The following is a 19,986-nucleotide window of genomic DNA, read 5'->3' as shown; positions in this document are numbered from 1 at the left end:
GTTATCCATGGAAATAAAAGTGCTTGGGAAGTGGGGTTAAGGATAAATCCTCACTGAGTAAGTACTGGGATGAGGAAGGCAGAATCGAAGTAATGAAGATTACCGGTAAGTAATTCAAAAATTCAGGTGCGCTTGCATTGTGCTAAAACTCCATTAGCGTATCAGATGTGCACAGTATCAAGAGATGTTACTATAACCCAGCTCAATTGTGGTCAGTTCTGGATTGATTTAGCACTGATTTGGGCTCATTGGTTTTTCAACAGGTGCTGCAGTAATCCTGCAACCCACTCTGCAGTCTTACCTGTTTTTCACTCCTTCCGCCACTCCTCTGGTGACAACTATAAGTCCTGTTTTCAGGTAAGAGGAGCAGCACATATATGTGGCCATATGTGCACATAAAGAGATTCAGAGTGCATACACATAGTAAATACTTGTGTTAACTCTTGGGTGGATAAATATGTGTGCAAGTGAGAGAACAGGTCAGTCGTGATATGTCTTTATGTGAGCTACAATGTGTTTATGTATATTGTAATCTCTGTCTTAGTGCCTGCATTTCTTGAGTGTTGTTGTGGTGCTAAGAATGTGCATGTTTCTTGATGCTGTGCACATTGCAAGTACCATGGAGTTGTCAGTACAAGTAGCGGCTCGCCGGCTGTTGAAGGGGCGGCGCGGGGTTGGGGGATAAGCATTAATTCAATTAAATGAAAAAAAACACTTACCTTCCCTCATGCCGCGCCGCTCCTCTCCTCCATCGCTGCAGGCAGGCACAGGCTGCGCCCAATTCTGACGCTGCTCAGAGCAGCACCAGGATTGGCTGGGAGCGCCCAGCCAGGGTGCTCCCATGCAGACTGGGAGTGTATGCAGGCTCTTTCCATTCCAGCAACTTCTTCACCCTAATGGAGGAGCGGCCCCTAGTCAGTACCATGATGTACTAAGACTCAAACACCACGAGTGTCCTGATATTGTAGGTGTTGGTAGGTTGACTGTTGTAATGGTGAGTGTAGTGCATGTAAGTGTCTGCATGTAGCAAATTAGATATTGTTGATGCTGTAGGTGTTTGGAGGTTATGTAGTTCTTGTTATGCTGAAAGTATTGTGAGAGGCTCATGAATCATAGATATTGACAGATATTGATTGTTGTGATGTTGTGAGTTTTGTAGGTGTCCTGCCTCTCTTTGTTAATGCATTTTGCAAGTGTTTTGAAACTGTGAAGGATGTGAACGTCCTAGTATTGTTGATGTCTTAAGTTTGAGAATTGTGAGTGTCAATAGGGTTTGAGTGTCATGATGCACTGAGTGCTGTTCATGTCCACTTTTGTGTGTGTTATGTTGCTGTGGGTATAGCAAGTGTTGTAGATGTCAGTAGGAGTAGTTTGGGAGTATTTTGGCAAAGTGCAACATTTGAACTATTGACCCTTGAGTTGTGACCATTATTCTGTGTCATGGTACTGTAGGGTTCCTTATACTGCATTAGAACTGTCTTTGTGTTGAATCTGTAGGGATGTTTTAAGCCTTGTCAGTGTCTTGTTTTTGTAATGAATTTTATGTTTTTTTAGTCATTTAAGAAATGTTTGCAGAACATATTTTGAGGTGAGTAGTAAAGGGTTGCATTGTCAAGCAGTTACGTTTTTCATTTAATAAACTTGAATGGTTATTTTTAAAGTGTTCTGTTAATTTAGAAAGAATTCGACAGAGTGGTTCAGTTAGGAGCTGCGTCTCAAGAAGAAATCCTACAAATGTCATGACCCCCTACGGCGTAAAAACAACTCTTCAAATTAAGATATTTATTGCAAGCCCATAAAAGAATATAGGGGGTCATTCTGACCCTGGCGGTAAATACCGCCAGGGCGGTGGTTGGCGGTAGCACCGCCAACAGGCTGGCGGTGCTCCGCCGGGCATTCTGACCGCGGCGGTACAGCCGCGGCCAGAAGCGGAAAGCCGGCGGTGTACCGCCGACTTTCCGCTGCCCATGGGAATCCGCCATGGGATTCTGACACCCCATACCGCCATCCTATTCCTGGCGGGTCGCCCGCCAGGAACAGGATGGCGGTATGGGGCGTCGTGGGGCCCCTGGGGGCCCCTGCAGTGCCCATACCAATGGCATGGGCACTGCAGGGGCCCCCGTAAGAGGGCCCCACAAAGAATTTCAGTGTCTGCTTTGCAGACACTGAAATTCGCAACGGGTGCAACTGCACCCGTCGCACCTTCCCACTCCGCCGGCTCCATTCGGAGCTGGCTTCCTCGTGGGAAGGGTGTTTCCCACTGGGCTGGCGGGCGGACTTTTGGCGGTCGCCCGCCAGCCCAGTGGGAAACCCAGAATGACCGCCGCAGTCTTTTGACCGCGGAACGGTCTTCTGGCGGTTCCCGCTGGCCCATAATGTCTTAAACTGACATATGTAGTCAGTTTTATGCTCAGAAGATTGAGCTCTCCAAGAACTCTCCGCATGAGATGTGTAGGTTAGTAAAATCTCTTTCCTCTTTGGAGTGCGTCTCTGCAGTTATTTCTACTCCTGCACAAACTTGCAATCAATTTGCCCAGTTCTTCTTCGACAAAATAGATAAGATCTACAACTCTTTCCCAAACGAGGTTAGAGAGGCTTGCCTTGTGTCCAGTGGTCTTCTTCGTCTAACCGTTTGGAGAATATTTCTCATATAAAAACCCTCCCCATTCCAGAGCTCCAGTCTCTTGTTCCTAAAATCAAATCAGGTTCTCCTATGAATCCTGCTTCACCCATCTTATTGGAATCAGGTATGGAAGTTATCCTACCTTTGAGTTGCTTAATAAGTCCTTTACAACGGGCCAGTTCTCCTCTCAGTGGAAACATGCAGCAGTTGCCCCCCCCTCCCCCACCCTAAAAATCCTTCCTTTGGTCTGGCTAAACCTGTAAGCTTTCGACCTATATCTTTGCTTCCGTTTTTCTCTACAATAGCTGAAAAGCATGTTAATTAGCAATTGATGGGATATAGAGAGAGGAAAAAGCTTTTGCATGAGACCCAATCTGGGTTTCGACTCCATTACAGCACTGAATCCGCACTTTTGCTTGCCGCTGGGACTTGTGGCTCACGAGGGCAGGACGGCTGCCTTGTTTACTATGGATTTGAGTGCAGCATTTGACACGTATCTCACAATCATCTTCTTGAACAGCTGTGGGGTTTCAGTGTCAGCGATTTAGCCATAAGCTGGATGGACAGTTTTCTCCAGAACTGCACCTTACAGGTGATCAAACAGCCCGTTGCCTCAGTTCTTCTCCTTACAGCAGGGGGTGCCACAGGGTTCGGCTCTTAGTCTGATCCTGTTTAATTTATGCATAGGTCCTCTTGCCGATGTGGTGAAGTGTTTTGGTGCCAAAATCATGTCTTGTGCTAATGACATGCAGTTAATCATTCCCTAGTTCAGGATGAAGGCTTATCTGCAGCCAATTTTAGGAACTGTTTGGTAAGCTTAGGTACTGCATGCCACTGCATGGTGGCCAGATGTGTTGGGACCTATCCCAACTCTGAAATCCAAGATAAAAAATGTAGGAATATGGTTTGACAGTACTCTTGCTTTTGATCATCAGATTGTTAATCTTGCAGGTGTCTGTTTTGGCATCTTAAAGATGCTCCATAAGTTGCTGGGGTCACTTCTGGGGTAGCCAAAAAGACAGTAGTCTAAACTCTACTGGTGTTCAGGCTGGGCTACTGCAACGTGCTCTACCTGGGGGTTACTGAAGTTAAAATGAGAACTCCTCATCGTGCTCAGAATGCTGCTTAACAACCCTAGATTATTTTCTACTGGTACTGCCCTTGGACAACTACATTGGCTCCTGATGAGTGAAACAACTTCTTGCAAAGCTCTATGTTTTTGCCACAGAATTATGAACTTGACTGGTCCTCGCCACTTACATCCTCTGTTCAAACCTTACCATCCTAATCGTTGTCTGAGAGCTTCTGGTGATGCTCTGACTATAGTTCCCAAAACAACTGGAGCACATATGGGAGGTTGTTCTTTCCGCTTTCTGGCTGCAAAACTGTGGAACTCTCATCTTGTGGCTCTGAGGCAGAAATGGTCTGAAATAATTTTCTGAAAGAAACCAAAAATCTGTTTTTTTTTCATCTTTTTTTTTCGTTTGTCTTAAAACAATCTTAAAACTTCCTTTCTGTTAGGCAGCGCAGCTCGGGTTACGGTTAAAGTGTGGAATCTCGGCACTGGGACACTCCGGTTGGAGTAACCATTGCGCTTTATAAATGAGATAAAAATAACACAACTATTGCAATACTATGACTATAAGTAGCAGCATACATAAGTACTAAAAATGTGCATGACATCAGTGTTCTTTTATAAATGGGTGGATTTGTCTAATTGTTAACATCAATGATGGTGTCTTGAGTTGATCCACATACAGCTTTATATAAATGTCTTCTATAGCTCTTCATGCATGCTCTTGCATTTTCTAAGCAATATAAATAGTGCATTTTTTTGTTTGTTTCTAATGCTTCTCAAACTTGGTATGCTTATTAGTGTCCACGATCATGGATTTCTTGTACCATGAAAAAACTTGGAATAATCAGTTAACCTGTGCAACAGAAGTATTCTAGGCGGTCAAGGTCAAAAACCTACCGGCTTTGCCGGTGCTCATTCTTGTATACAAGTAACTAATAAATGTGCAAAGAACATTTTTACATGCCTACTGGCTGTTATTGAGTAACCGAGGCAATCTTTTCTCCTCTATAGGGTATACTTATACGAAGGAAAAGATTTAAAAAACATGTAAACTCCTGTGGAAATGTGTCAACTCTTTTTCAGGATAGAGCACGGGTTGAACGTCAACTGTCTAACAAAATACAGGGAGTGCAGAATTATTAGGCAAATGAGTATTTTGACCACATCATCCTCTTTATGCATGTTGTCTTACTCCAAGCTGTATAGGCTTGAAAGCCTACTACCAATTAAGCATATTAGGTGATGTGCATCTCTGTAATGAGAAGGGGTGTGGTCTAATGACATCAACACCCTATATCAGGTGTGCATAATTATTAGGCAACTTCCTTTCCTTTGGCAAAATGGGTCAAAAGAAGGACTTGACAGGCTCAGAAAAGTCAAAAATAGTGAGATATCTTGCAGAGGGATGCAGCACTCTTAAAATTGCAAAGCTTCTGAAGCGTGATCATCGAACAATCAAGCGTTTCATTCAAAATAGTCAACAGGGTCGCAAGAAGCGTGTGGAAAAACCAAGGCGCAAAATAACTGCCCATGAACTGAGAAAAGTCCAGCGTGCAGCTGCCACGATGCCACTTGCCACCAGTTTGGCCATATTTCAGAGCTGCAATATCACTGGAGTGCCCAAAAGCACAAGGTGTGCAATACTCAGAGACATGGCCAAGGTAAGAAAGGCTGAAAGACGACCACCACTGAACAAGACACACAAGCTGAAACGTCAAGACTGGGCCAATAAATATCTCAAGACTGATTTTTATAAGGTTTTATGGACTGATGAAATGAGAGTGAGCCTTGATGGGCCAGATGGATGGGCCCGTGGCTGGATTGGTAAAGGGCAGAGAGCTCCAGTCCGACTCAGACGCCAGCAAGGTGGAGGTGGAGTACTGGTTTGGGCTGGTATCATCAAAGATGAGCTTGTGGGGCCTTTTCGGGTTGAGGATGGAGTCAAGCTCAACTCCCAGTCCTACTGCCAGTTCCTGGAAGACACCTTCTTCAAGCAGTGGTACAGGAAGAAGTCTGCATCCTTCAAGAAAAACATGATTTTCATGCAGGACAATGCTCCATCACACGCGTCCAAGTACTCCACAGCGTGGCTGGCAAGAAAGGGTATAAAAGAAGGAAATCTAATGACATGGCCTCCTTGTTCACCTGATCTGAACCCCATTGAGAACCTGTGGTCCATCATCAAATGTGAGATTTACAAGGAGGGAAAACAGTACACCTCTCTGAACAGTGTCTGGGAGGCTGTGGTTGCTGCTGCACGCAATGTTGATGGTGAACAGATCAAAACACTGACAGAATCCATGGATGGCAGGCTTTTGAGTGTCCTTGCAATGAAAGGTGGCTATATTGGTCACTGATTTGTTTTTGTTTTGTTTTTGAATGTCAGAAATGTATATTTGTGAATGTTGAGATGTTATATTGGTTTCACTGGTAATAATAAATAATTGAAATGGGTATATATATTTTTTTTTGTTAAGTTGCCTAATAATTATGCACAGTAATAGTCACCTGCACACACAGATATCCCCCTAACATAGCTAAAACTAAAAACAAACTAAAAACTACTTCCAAAAATATTCAGCTTTGATATTAATGAGTTTTTTGGGTTCATTGAGAACATGGTTGTTGTTCAATAATAAAATTAATCCTCAAAAATACAACTTGCCTAATAATTCTGCACTCCCTGTATTCCGAAAACTACTGAACATAGCTGCCAAGCCTGGTATTAGAACTTCTGTTGCACAACTTAAAAACATGTGGTCAGCACCTCAGCAGAATCGAGGAGTTTAATTTTAAGGGAACATACAGCATTATACATGGGCAACAGTTAATAACTAGGGTTCTCACTGACATATAAACAAGAGTGAAGCTCAAGTTGTCTCTGTCACTCAGACCCGAGTTGAAAAACATCCAGGTATTTACCTTATACCCATTTATAATTTGTTATGTGTGGCTCTAAAGCCATTCAACTGTTAAATTAAGAATGCATTTTGGGCACAAATTGTGAACAATAGGGAGGGGGTAGGTGTGAACAGGATGTGCCATCCAGTCAGAATGGCTGGAGACATAACTAGTCCCTGACCTACTTAAATATCAAAGAGCTTGCTCCAGCACACACACTACGGAAGCCTGACACTAGTGTTGTGCCACCCCAGACCTCTTGTTGCATTAACAGGGTAAGGGTCGAACTTCCCAAAACTAGGAGGTAGTATAGGGAATCCCCCATTTCAAAGGCTGGCACCAGGTATAAATAGTGGACCTCTTGAGCCACTCTTCGGTACACTCCTGGGCTGCGGGCATTACAGAGAAAGAACTGCCTTGCTTTCCAGAGGACTGCCTATTAGTCGGGGCTTGCCTCTTTTTCCAGAGGACTCCCCTGCTGCTTGAGGCTTGCACTGTTACTCAGAGGCCTGCCTTGGTGCTTGAGGCATTCCTTGTATTCCATAGCGTTGCCCTGCTACTTTAGGCTTGCCTTGTGCCCAAATGACTGCCCAATTGCTTGAGATTCGACTTGTTTTTGGAAGGGCTAATCAGCTGCTTGAGGCTAGCCTGGTTTCCCAGAGGACCAACCTGCTGTTTGAGGCCTGCCCTGCTCTTCGTAAAGGAGGTCTGGACCTGTTCATTCATTCCAGCCTACCTGGTTGACTCCAATGGTCAGTTGGCTGCCCTCCTGTTTTGAGCTCCAGGGACATAATGTCCAGAGGCTTCCCTGCAACAGCCCATCTGACCTCTGGCAACTGGACCTGCTTGAGCCCTTCTGGCCTCAACTAATGTTAGCCATTGATCCCGCCTCCACCAAAGGGGTGCCTGCCCAGTTCCTGTTTACTTGGCTGGCATCAGAGTGCACTCGTGTACAGGAAATGGCGAAATCTTGAAGTTCTGGACTTGTCCCGTTGGACTTTGAGAAGGTAACCTTTTCAGCAAGACTAACCTGGTCCCTGTATTTGGCCAGTGCTCCATCGCAGTTGGTCTAAACTTGTGACTTTTCCCCCGGTCTAGCATGACCAGGTGACAGAGTGGCCTGTCATACTTACCTACAATTTTTATATTACATATTTCCAGTTCTACTAATTGGACTTTTGGCATTCTGGTCTTGTTTTATTTATTACAATTTCCCTCTATTATTCTGAATTGGTTTGGGGGTTTTCTTGTGCTGTTTTTTTCACTTCACTAATGTTTGTATGCTACATAAATACTTTACATAGTGCCTCGAAATTAAGCCTGACAGCGTTTGTACCAAGCTACCCGAAGGCTAAGCACAGTGTAATCTAGTGACGTTTGTCATTCACCCTTACAAGGATTGTGGTTGTTGTGTGAGAAGGATTTTACTCCCCTGAGCCGATAACCCAATTCCTTACAAATGGGCAGCAAGTTCATCTGTCTCTACATGTAACAAAGGACGCAGGTTGTAGCAACAGAGGATAACAAGTTCTTGTGCTTCTACATCATATGAAGGACACAGGTTAAAGTGTAGCATACTTTATTATGAAGCTTATCTCAATGAAGCCACATAATAAGCCACTTCAAGTCTAACTCACACTTAGGAACATTTCTACATGTTCCAATTACATTAAAATGTACATTAAGAGTAAATATACAGTGGCTCATCAGTAACAAAAAGGAACAACCCAATTGTATACACACATCATGACGCATCCTCCTTTTTTCAAACAACTAAACTGAACATTAACAGAACATTGTTTTGCTTCTCAATGAACGTGGTTGATAGCTTAAGGATCATTAAACTATAGTAAGTTTATAAGTTGAAGCATACATTAATTAATCAAAATACATAAATACTAGCAACGCATAAATGATCCACGCACACATTCACTTAACATTTTACTTTATTAACCGGTCTGCCAAATCTACTTACGTTGGCACTATCCTGGGCCCCACAGAACTTCAAAATAATGTTTTCATTTAACAAAGATTCTCCACAGTGCATTGTTTGCTCTATTTTCACCGGACATATAACTCCTATTTTAACTCTCAACATCAGTCATACAGTTATTAGGTTTGCCACACTATTGTGGTGTTGATGTCCTTACACCTGTTACTTTCTTGTGAATGAAATACACTCTATGTACTAAACCTTACCATCGCTCAATCTTAAAGAATTCAAAACTTCCTTCACCTCTGAGAGTTGTGAAATCCCATAATTACCTTTCTTTATAATCCAATCACTTTAGACTCTCACAAAATCACCCACATTAATTCTCACAATTTTCATTTTGAATTTGAATATTGTTTAGTTTGTAAACCTTAGTGTCTATTTGCTATTATTTCTCACTACTTCTGGTGACCGGCGTATTTGCTTATATTTGGGCATCTACCCTATGCTGGCCTTTGAAAATGGCGTCCTTCTTTTCATTAGTTCAAAATGATTATTTCCCATTATGTCTCAGGGAATTATACTGTGAACTCATGCCATGTGCATAATTATTTTTTTCCAAAATTTACTATTATTTCTTGCTAACTGTACTGTCCCTTTGATGACTTAATTGAAGCTCACTACCACACCATTTCCTTCTGGGTGTTACACGCGGTATTGTGTTTGAGATCATTATTTCTAAGAAATCTTTGAAAAATGTCTGATCTAATTGCGTCCCATTGTTAACTATTCATTTTGGTATTCCCTCTTGACTTCAGTCTCAGTATAATATTTTCCTACCAATTCAATTACAGACCATTTAGAAAAGTTATCAGTTACTACAGCACAATATATGCCAACAGTATTTCTGTCTAAGACCAGCCCCATGATGTCTATGTCTAACCTTTCCCTTGGCATGGTAGGACAGTGGATTGGATAAACTGGAGGTATGAATGGAATGAGCATCTTAAATGAATTGTCACCATCCGTGCACTTTGACTATTTTATGTTTTTATCTCAAGCCGCCCACCGTTGGATAAGTTTTATTCTTTTTTCTGTTTTTATTGATTCCAACATAGCCCTCCATATTACAACTGTTTAGCAGTTTATTCATGAGCTCTTATAGGGGTATACTTTGCCTTTTCCTTAATCTTCCTTAGATACTTTGCTTCTTATTTCTCAGTATAGTTGAACATTGATGTGATGGGAGGAATGCTTGAAATTTGTTTAACCACTAGCAATTGCTCAGGATAGCATTCTAGCCCTTTGTGTTTTTTGCTCACCTTAGTTTGGACTCAGCCATATCAAAATCGGTCTTTACCTTACACCAATAAAATTGTAAACGTTGCACTTGTATAGCGCACTACTCACCCGTTAGGGTCTCAAGGCGATGTAAGCATACCGCTGTGGAACCCCTCCTGGCTTTTCCCTGTGAGGCACCCACTCCTGGACAGCCCCAGGGTGAAGCCAGGCATCCAAGCGCTGTGGGGCCGTTGTGGAGATTAAGCAAGCTATTGCCCAGAGTTACAGAGTGGGACCCATTAATTAGATTAGGCACTGAGGCAAGAATTATCTGGTCCAAGAGAATTGAGCCCAAGAGCAGCCGAGGTGGGAATTGAACCCTGGTCCCGGGCCAGATCTCTGCATCAGGGTCTGCCACTCTAACCATTGTGCCACACTTCTCCACTCCACCTTCTCCAATAGGAACAGTCCAGTCCTAACTGCCAGGCCAGGCCCTCCCTAAACTGGAACACAGGCAACTCAAGACCGGTTTTGCCTGATTTAAGCTTGTCAGTCAGGTGTAGCTTGGTTCTAGTGGCACAGTGTGCAAGGCACCCATGTCTGGGCATACAATTGCCACTTGGGGAGGTGCATCAAATACACAAAAGGTGATGGGAGGAATGCTTGTAATTTCTGTAACCACTGGCAATGGCATCGGGGGTAACAATCCAATCCAGCATCCTTTTGCCGACCATGCCACCTCAGATTGGACTCAGCCAGACTCAGATCAGTCTTGACACTACACCCGTGCGAACTATTCACCCCAGGCTGCCAGGCCAAGTATTACATTAAAATTTGGTTACACTTTTAGGAGTTAATATCACAGAATGATTGATGACAAATGATGAGCATTAATGTCACTGGGATGAGTTGTTTGATTGATTGTACAGAATGAAGCGATGAAGGTATGCATTTTTTTGATGTAACTATACTGCAGACGAGTAAATTAATGAATCATTTGATTTTTAAGTATAGGTACAAAGAGGCATGATTGCGATTTCCTCAATTTAAATATACTACAGTTAAGTAAATCATTAGACTAGAACCATATAAATAATACCTGATCTCTCTATTATAATAATGTAAAAGTGGCAAAGAAGTGTTCAATCTCTTGATAAACTGCTGTGAGGTTAGCTAATGAAGTTTATTTTATTCAGATAATGTGCCAAAATTGTGTATAATAAAATTCATATTGTAAATACTTTGATTTTAATGATTTTTATATGTGTGTTTTTGGTTGATACCACTAAAGAATTCTGTGATAAAGGTTGAAACGTGTTTGTTGTTTGGATATTCTTTGAAAATGCAAAAAATAAAGAATTTTAACAGGACATGTTGATGGACTTCTTTTATTTCGAGTATCTATTGATTTTCAAAACATGGTCATAGCAATTGTGTGTGATTTGCCGAAGCATTCCGGCATAACAACTGACGTTTCAATTATAGGTCCTGCAGAATAACAATTTTTTCACATTAGCAACGATTGATGTATTTGAAGTCTCCCCATCCTCTAGAATATACCATAATTAAGGTGTATTCATGTGATCATCTGCAGTATCCAGAGATACAGGATGGCCCTGGGGCCCACATAGAGAGTAAAAGAGTAACAGAGAACTATTACAACTCTCTCTCATCTGGGGAACTAAACTATAAAGATGGGTTTTAGTCACTGTCACCTACTTGAGGATTAACCCTTACTCCAGTATTTGACCTTGCATAGATTCACATGCTTGAATCCTTCCCCGTCGTCGAAATGGGAGTCCCCGTTGTTATACAAAAGCCATGCTCCAATGTAGATATACATTACATGCATTAGGCCTTTAGTTTAGTAACATATCACAGTCATTTCGTAACAAAAAAGGAACACATTCTAGAATTCACCAATCAGGTTACACCACCCTCTAAAACGATCCTGTGAAGAGCTGCCTTCCCTCAGATTTTCCACCGCATGTCATGCTAGGGAGTCTCCTCTGAGCTCTGCTCAGTTTTGTTCTCAGAAATCCTGTTCTGAAGTGCTTTTGGGCAACTACTCTTTCACCTTTTTATTCAAGTAGGTGCTTCAAACTGCCCAGTATGTCGGAGACACCTAAAAAGGGGTTATTCAGACCTTGTGCTACCTGTATGAAGAAGAGGCTTCATATTGATGGCCCACATGACAACTGCCTATACTGTCTCTACCCCAACCATGAGACCAGAGACTGTGTAAGGTATGTCAAATTTCTACAAAAACTTTAAAAGATAGAGAGGGCTGTTTTCTTCTGTGGCTACAGAAGTTAAAAGCCAGAACCAACCCTGTTTCTGACAATGATAGTGCCTCCTCTTCTGTGTCAGTAAAACTCAGTTCAAGAGACATATGGAGGATAACACCAACGAACCTCCGAAAAAGGCACTTAAGAAATCATCTGAGGGCTCCTCTAAATCTCACAGTCCTTCCAAGAAACATTCTGCCAAGTTGGTAAAAATGAAGACAGATTCCTTGTGAAAACCTAGGAAGGAATGTCGTTCCGAGCCCCCAACGCCGCCTCTGCAGTTCAAGCACAAGTAACCGTTGTCTGCACCATCGACAATGAGGTCGTCGTTGACATTACCAATGACACTCCAGGTGACGACAACTTCTACTGTCATCATATAGGAAAATGCCTCTCATGGCATGGTTACCCCCTAACCTTTTGCCTTTTGTTGATGCTAGTCATGATGGAAAGTGTGGGGGGGGACACTGCTAACGAGGCCCCATCACCAGTGTTCTTTCCCTAAACTGTCCCTTTGCCTCCACAATTGGCACAGCCCTGGCACACAGATAAGTCCCTTGTAACTGGTACCCCTGGTACCAAGGGCCCTGTGGCCAGGGAAGGTCTCTAAGGGATGCAGCATGTCTTATGCCAACCTGGGGACCCTCTCACTCAGCACATGCACACTGCCTCACAGCTTGTGTGTGCTGGGGAGACAAAATGACTAAGTCGACATGGCACTCCCCTCAGAGTGCCATGCCCACAACCCACTGCCTGTGGCATAGGTAAGTCACCCCTCTAGCCCTAAGGCAGGGTGCACTATACTACAGGTGAGGGCATAGGTGCATGAGCACTCTGCCACCTACAGTGTCTAAGCAAATTATTAGACATTGTAAGTGCAGGGTAGCCATAAAAAGTATATGGTCTGGGAGTTTGTCAAACACAAACTCCACAATTCCATATGGCTACACTGAATACTGGGAAGTTTGGTATAAAACTTCTCATCACAATAAATCCACACTGATGCCAGTGTGGGATTAATTGAAAAATGCACACAGAGGGCATCTTAGGGATTCCCCCTGTATACCAGTCCAATTCCTAGTGTTAGGCTGGCCAGTTTCTGCCAGCCTGCCACATCCAGACTGGTTTCTGGCCACATGGGGTGAGTGCCTTTGTCACTCTGTGGCCAGGAACAAAGCCTGTACTGGGTGGAGGTGCTTCTCACCTCCCTCTGGAGGAACTGTAACATCTGGCCGTGAGCCTCAAACGCTCAAGCCTGGTGTTACAGCACCCCAGGGCACTCCAGCTAGTGGAGTTGCCCGCCCCTCCGGACGCAGCCTCCACTTTTAGCAGCAAGTCTGGAAGAGATAATGAGTTAAACAAGGAGGAGTCACCAACCAGTCAGGACAGCCCCTAAGGTGTCCTGAGCTGAAGTGACCCCTGCCTTAAGAAATCCTCCATCTTGTTTTGGAGGATGTGCCCTCCTCCCCACAGGGAGGAGGCACAAAGAGGGTGTATCCACCCTCCAAGAGAGGAGCCATTGGCTACTGTCCCACAGACCGAAACACACCCCTAAATTATGTATTTAGGAGCGACCCTGAACCCAGGAAATCTGAGTCCTGCAACCTGAAGAAAGAAGAAGGACTTCTGACCTGAAAGCCCCGCAAAGACGACAGACGACAACTGACTTGGCCCCAGCACTACCGGCCTGAATCCAGACTCGGAGAACCTGCACAGCGATGCATCCAGTGGGACTAGTGACCTCTGAGGACTCAGAGGACTGACCTGCACCTAAAGGACCAAGAAACTCCAGAGGACAGCGGCTCTGTCCAAAACAACAACAAAGAAACCATCTTTAAAGAAGACTCCTGCCTCACTCCGGAAGTGTGAGTCTTCACATTCTGCACCCGATGCCCCCGGTCCGTGTCCACAGAAACCAACACTGCAGAGAGGACCACCAGGTGACTCCAAAGATATGGACACCCTGAGTTGACCTCCCTGAACCCCCACAGCGACGCCTGCAGAGAGGTTCCAGAGGCTCCCCCTGACCGCGACTGCCCGGTAACAAAGGAACCAGACTCCTGGAAGAAGCCATGCATCCCGGAACCCCCATGACCGAGAGGAACTAACTACTGGTGCAGGAGTGACCAGCAGGCGGCCCTCATCCTAGGCCAGTTGGTGGCTGGCCCGAGAAGCTCCCATGTGCCCTGCCTGCATCACCAGAGTGACCCCCAGGTCCCTCCATTGATTTCAACACCAAACCCGACGCCTTGTTCACACACTGCACCCAGCCGCCCCTGTGCCGCTGAGGGTGTATTTTGTGTGCCTGTTTGGGACCCCTCCAATGCTCTACAAAACCCCCCTGGTCTGCTCCCCGAGGACACAGGTACTTACCTGCTAGCAGACTGGAACCAGAGCACCCCTGTTCTCCATTGGCGCTTATGTTATTTGGGCCCTACTTTGACCTCTGCACCTGACCGGCCCTGTGTTGCTGGTGCTGGGTGTTTGGGGTTGACTTGAACCCCCCAACAGTGGGCTGCCTATGCCCAGGAGACTGAACTTGTAAGTGCTTTACTTACCTGAGAAACTAACTATTACTTACCTCCCCCAGGAACTGTTGCTTTTTGCACTGTGTCCACTTTTAAAATAGCTTATTACCATTTTTGCCAAAACTGTGTACATTACTGTTTTAATTCAAAGTTCCATACTTACTTGTGTGGAGTACCTTACAATTTATGTATGTATCTAAATTCTGAATCTTGTGGTTCTAAAATAAAGAAAAGGATATTTTTCTATGTAAAAACCTATTGGCCTGGAGTTAAGTCTTGGAATGTGTGTTCTCATGTATTGCCTGTGTGTGTACAACAAATGCTTAACACTACCATCTGATAAGCCTACTGCTCAACCACACTACCACAAAATAATACTAATGCTCTATCTAATTTTGCCACTATCAACCTGTAAGGGGAACCCTTGGACTCGGTGCACACTATCTCTCACTTCGAGATAGTATATACACATTACCATTTCAGTATCGACTGCAGCGCCTGTGGAATCATCGTTGAAGGTATTGACATCTTTGTCGATGGTGCACCCCATAACATCGCGGCTGCAGTCTCTGTCGACGCGCACCTTGTCAACGACCATCCCATCGTCGACGCTGCCACCAACTGACACCTCATCGATGATGCCGCTGTCGACACTAATGCTGTCGATGACTATCCCGTCAATTGAGCACTTGGCGACTACTCACCCACCTACGATCGTATTAACAACACTACCACCGTTGACTGTTCAGGGGACCATGCCTGCAAAGAAAGCGATACCATCATCGCTGCCTCTTTTCTCATTGGCTATGCCGATAAAAAACAAAACTTAATGCCATCTATCACGTCTCCTAGTAAAGTTTCACGTCTACTACCGTCCCACTTGTTGGATGACGATGATTCAGATGAAGATGGTTTATGTGGAATAGCTAGAAGCCTTTCCCAGTTGCATGTCAAATGTTGAGAATATTCGGATGACGACTCCTATTACCACCAACGGTATTATACCCAACCATCTCAACTACAAAAGAGCTGGTATGTCTTCCCTCTGGGTTTGTGTCTGACTTCCAGGCTATGTTAGCGGATTACAGAGATCGCTTCCCGCCAGCACATACATCAGTACAACAGCAACAACCTACTATGGCACCAACAATACCACACCAATCTCAACAACCTCAGGTCAGTCCTCTGCCTCATCCACGAGTTTCCCCTCAAACAAGGTCTTCCAAATCACAACTTCTTTGGATGACGAAGGGGAAGAGGGTGAGATCCGCACCAATCAGGACGAATGGGACAAATATATTATCCCTGCACCTGCGTCTCCCATTTAGCCTAAGTGGAGAACCCCCAACCAGGCCCACCTCCCATCCCCGGCGGATATAAGGGGTTTTCATAACTGGTTAGAAAGGGCGGCCACACATTTTCATTTACCAATGCCGTCAGTGCAACAGGATTGTTTCCTATATTATTTTAAATAGCCCTACAGAAAAACAGTCAGGGCTATCCCTATCATAGATCATGTATGGAACCACGGGCTGAAGATTATGCGCAACCCTGCAACAGTCCTGGCAGTCTTACCTAAGCTAGACAAGAAGTACAAAGCCACAGATGATGCTCCAGCATGTCTTACAGGCCATCCAAAGGCAGACTCTGTCATTTCCCAAGCGGCGCAACGCCGCTCCAGAAACCCTTTTTCTGCCCCTTTAACTGCACCATCAGATAAGAAAGGAAGGCAACTCGATAATATTGGCAAATGTTTTTCTTCAGTGTCTGCCATTGTAGTTCGAGTGGCAAACTCGTTGGCCATCCTTGGAAGGTATGACAGGCAACTATGGTCGGACATCTCACAATATTTGGGGGAGCTGCACAAGCCACGGAGCGTGGAGCGAAAAAAAGTATTACTGGAAGGACAACATTCTTCTGCTGAGGTCATTGACTGTGCTCTTGATATCGCAGCCTTGGGTTTTAGACAGCTGGCGGGAGTAGCAGTGGTGAGACGGCAAGGATGGCTTATGGCACTAATTTCCGGCCTGAAATAAGAGTAAGATTTTAGATCTCCCTTATGATGGGGAGGCAGTATTCTGGAAACACATTGATGATGTCCTTCAGACTATAAAATCAGAAACAGATACTGCCAGATCACTTGGCACTGTCCAGTTTAGGAAAACTCCTTTTCGTGGAGCAAGGGGGAGAGGCCAGTCTTCATTTTGTGGAGGATATCAGCAATATAGGTACCAGATATACCCCGCCATTAGCCACTCCACCAGACCGCAATATCAACAGTGGCATCCACCTTCAGCTGCTTACAGCAGTGACCCGCAAAGAGCAAAGCATGGGAGACAGGGCAGGGATTCCTCCCGTAGGCAATGATGACTTTCAACCGCCGGCCACCTTTCACCCCTCCCCAGTAAAATCTTGTGCAACTCTGAAAAACCACATCCATCGTTGGTGTCCGATAACCAAAGATCAATGGGTACTAGATATAATTCAAATCGGCCACCTCCTGGAGTTTATACAAATGCCTCCACCCACACCACCCTCTCAGGTGCAACAAAAAACACCTGTGTTTGCTGAACTTAGAAGTGAACATTATGTTAAAAAAGGAGGCAATAGAGAGTGTGCCTTTGTCCCAAAGGGAGAAAGGTTTTTTACTCCCACTTCTTCCTGATCTGAAAAAAGTCTAGTTTTTGGAGGCCTACACTAGATTTAAGAGAGCTAAACAAGTACCTAAAAAAGCAAACCTTCTGCATGGTCTTATTGCAGGACATCTTGCAATTACTCAACTGAGAGGATTACATGGACCTAGACCTGCAGGATGCCTATTTTTATGTACCCATTCACCCAAATCACAGAAGATTTCTGAGATTCACGATAGCCGGCAAGCACTTTCAGTTCCAAGTACTCCCCTTTGGTCTCAAGTCCACACCCCGGATTTTTACCAAATGCTTATCTCCAGTGGCAGCTTACCTCAGACGCAATCGACGCCATGTCTTCCCATACTTGGACGACTGGCTTGTAAAAGCGCCCAATATTCAGGCAGCACCCCAAACCGTTGAAGCAATCTTGCATCTTTTCACCCAATTGGGCCTTAAGCTCAATAGAGAGAAATCAGTGTCCAGCCATCCAAGCGGAGCTATATTGGACACGCTGCAGGCCAAAGCATACCTAACATTGGACACGCTAGCGAAGCGCCTGCAAACAAAAAGTCTATTTCGGTTCGACGATACAAATCATTAATAGGAATGATGTCATCTTGTATTAGTCTGATCCCATACTGTTGACTTCATATGCGCCCACTACAAGAGGAGCTGCACAAACAATCGAATCAAACACAATAATCTTTAGAGGACATCATACAGGTAACTCAATTAATGGTAACATCTCTCAGTTGTTGGACAACGTCTCAGTTGGGCTGCAGTTCTTGTTGCAGACTCCTCCATTAACAATAACAACAGATACATCAATGGACAGATGAGGTGCATATTTGCAGGATCTTCAAGTAAGCGGCAACTGGCCCACCTCTTACCGCACTCTCCATGTCCGCCTTCTAGAACTGAGACCAGTATTCTTGGCATTGCAAGCCTTTCTTCCAAGAGTTGGCGGAACTTCGGTTCTTCTCAGGACGGACAATGCACTAAATCAACAAGCAGGGAGAAACTCGCTCCCAGCTTCTATCTCAGTAGGCACAAGCAATTTGGAATTGGTGCATTCAACATTGTGTACACATAAGAGGAACATGTTCCAGGCAATCATAATGCCATTGTAGACTCTCTGAGCAGGCTAACGGCATCTACCACGAATGGGAATTGGATCAACACACACTGAACGAAATACTCCTTCAGTGGGTCAAACAGAATTTGGATCTTTTTGCGGCCTCCCAGAACACTAAATGCCTGTTTAACACAATCTGGCATCCCCAGAAGGGGTCATGGGGGATGCATTTTTGATTGCCTGGTCAGGAACCTATGCTTATGCTTTTCCTCCAATCCCTCTCCTCCCGAAGGTGATCAGCAAGATCAAGTCAGAACCCTGCCAGATAATCCAAATAGCCCCTGTGTGGCCACACCAGCACTGGTACACGGAACTTCTACTAATGTCCCTATATCCACCCATAAAGAAAGAGCCAATTCCATCCCTGCTTACCATGAACCATGGCCAGGTGAGACATCCGAATCTCAAATCTCTGAACTTCTCAGCATGGCTTCCGAGTTCATTGAGTTTGCCCATTTAAACATCCCTAATGACTGAAAGGAGCCCGGGCGGATGGCACGAACAAAAAATACTGTCTAAAGTGGAAAAGATTCTGTTTGCGGTGCAAGTCTGCTAAGGTACATCCTCTGTCCTCCACTCAGGAAGAAATCTTACCTTTTTTATTGAATCGAGCGCACTCAGGATGGCAACATGCATCTGTTAAAGTTCATCTGGCAGCCATCTCTCGCTTTAGAAGAAGATCCTGTAAGCCATTTCTTTGGTCTCCCAGGCTTATAAAGCATTTCTTAAAATATCTTTTTAGATCCTGTCCGCCAGTCAGAGCCCCTCCTCCGGCATCTCAATTAAACACAGTTCTTGGTCAGCTTATAAAAAGTGCCGTTTGAGCCCATTCACAAGACTGACATCAAATATCTTACATGGAAGGTGCACTCCTTATCGTGCTTACGGTTAGTGAAATACAAGCGTTCACAATACAGGAACCTTTTTTACAATTTATAGAAGACAGTCATCTTACGTACCATCCTAAATTTATACCCAAGGTCCCCTCTGAGTTTCATCTCAACTAACCTGTGGTACTGAATTTTCTTCTCTTATCCGCTAACGGAAACGGAAAGATCTCTTCACTCGCTAGATCTGAAGAGATGTCTCAAGTTTTATCTACGAGGACAAAATATTTTCAGAAAACAAACCAACTTTCCATAGCTTACAGTAACCCTAGAAAAGTGTTTTTTTAGTGACCAAGCAGACTATTTCTTGCTGGATTACAAGTGCAATCATTCATTGCCGTAGGAATTCTGGTCTACCTTTAGGGTCTAAAGTACATGCACATTCAACTAGAGCCATTTGCACGTCCTGTACTTTATTTTCAGGAGTGTCATTACTGCACATCTGCCGAGCTGCAACGTGTAAAAGGCGCACACTTTCATGAGACACTACTGCTTTGACACAAACAATCAGAGATGCAGCGGTTAGACAACCAGTACTCAGGCATCTGTTCCAGTGAAGGTGAGCCATTCTGGTATTACCCATCATCCGCTTTCTTAATGTCTATATGAACATTTTCAATAATTTTGCATTCTTCTGTTATCATGTTTATAGCTACTCGTGACTGTTGGAATGCCCATATTCTTTTATCATGATAGACT

The 19,986-nt window shown here is 44.3% G+C and overlaps 1 protein-coding gene across 2 annotated transcripts in view; it reads left to right on the top strand.

The window, feature by feature from the left end:
• PIWIL2 (piwi like RNA-mediated gene silencing 2) overlaps window positions 1-19,986 on the top strand; it is a 1,291,255-nt gene that overhangs the window by 17,192 nt on the left and 1,254,077 nt on the right. For both annotated transcript variants that reach the window (XM_069213952.1, XM_069213950.1), the window contains exon 2: window positions 264-357. The gene's annotated coding sequence lies outside the window, so the exon portion shown is untranslated. The remainder of the gene's footprint in view (window positions 1-263; window positions 358-19,986) is intronic.

The sequence above is a fragment of the Pleurodeles waltl genome, chromosome 11, assembly GCF_031143425.1.
Source record: "Pleurodeles waltl isolate 20211129_DDA chromosome 11, aPleWal1.hap1.20221129, whole genome shotgun sequence".
Lineage (NCBI taxonomy): Eukaryota > Metazoa > Chordata > Amphibia > Caudata > Salamandridae > Pleurodeles > Pleurodeles waltl.
The sequence above is the reverse complement of the archived record's forward strand: the minus strand, read 5'-3'. Positions and strand labels throughout refer to the sequence as shown.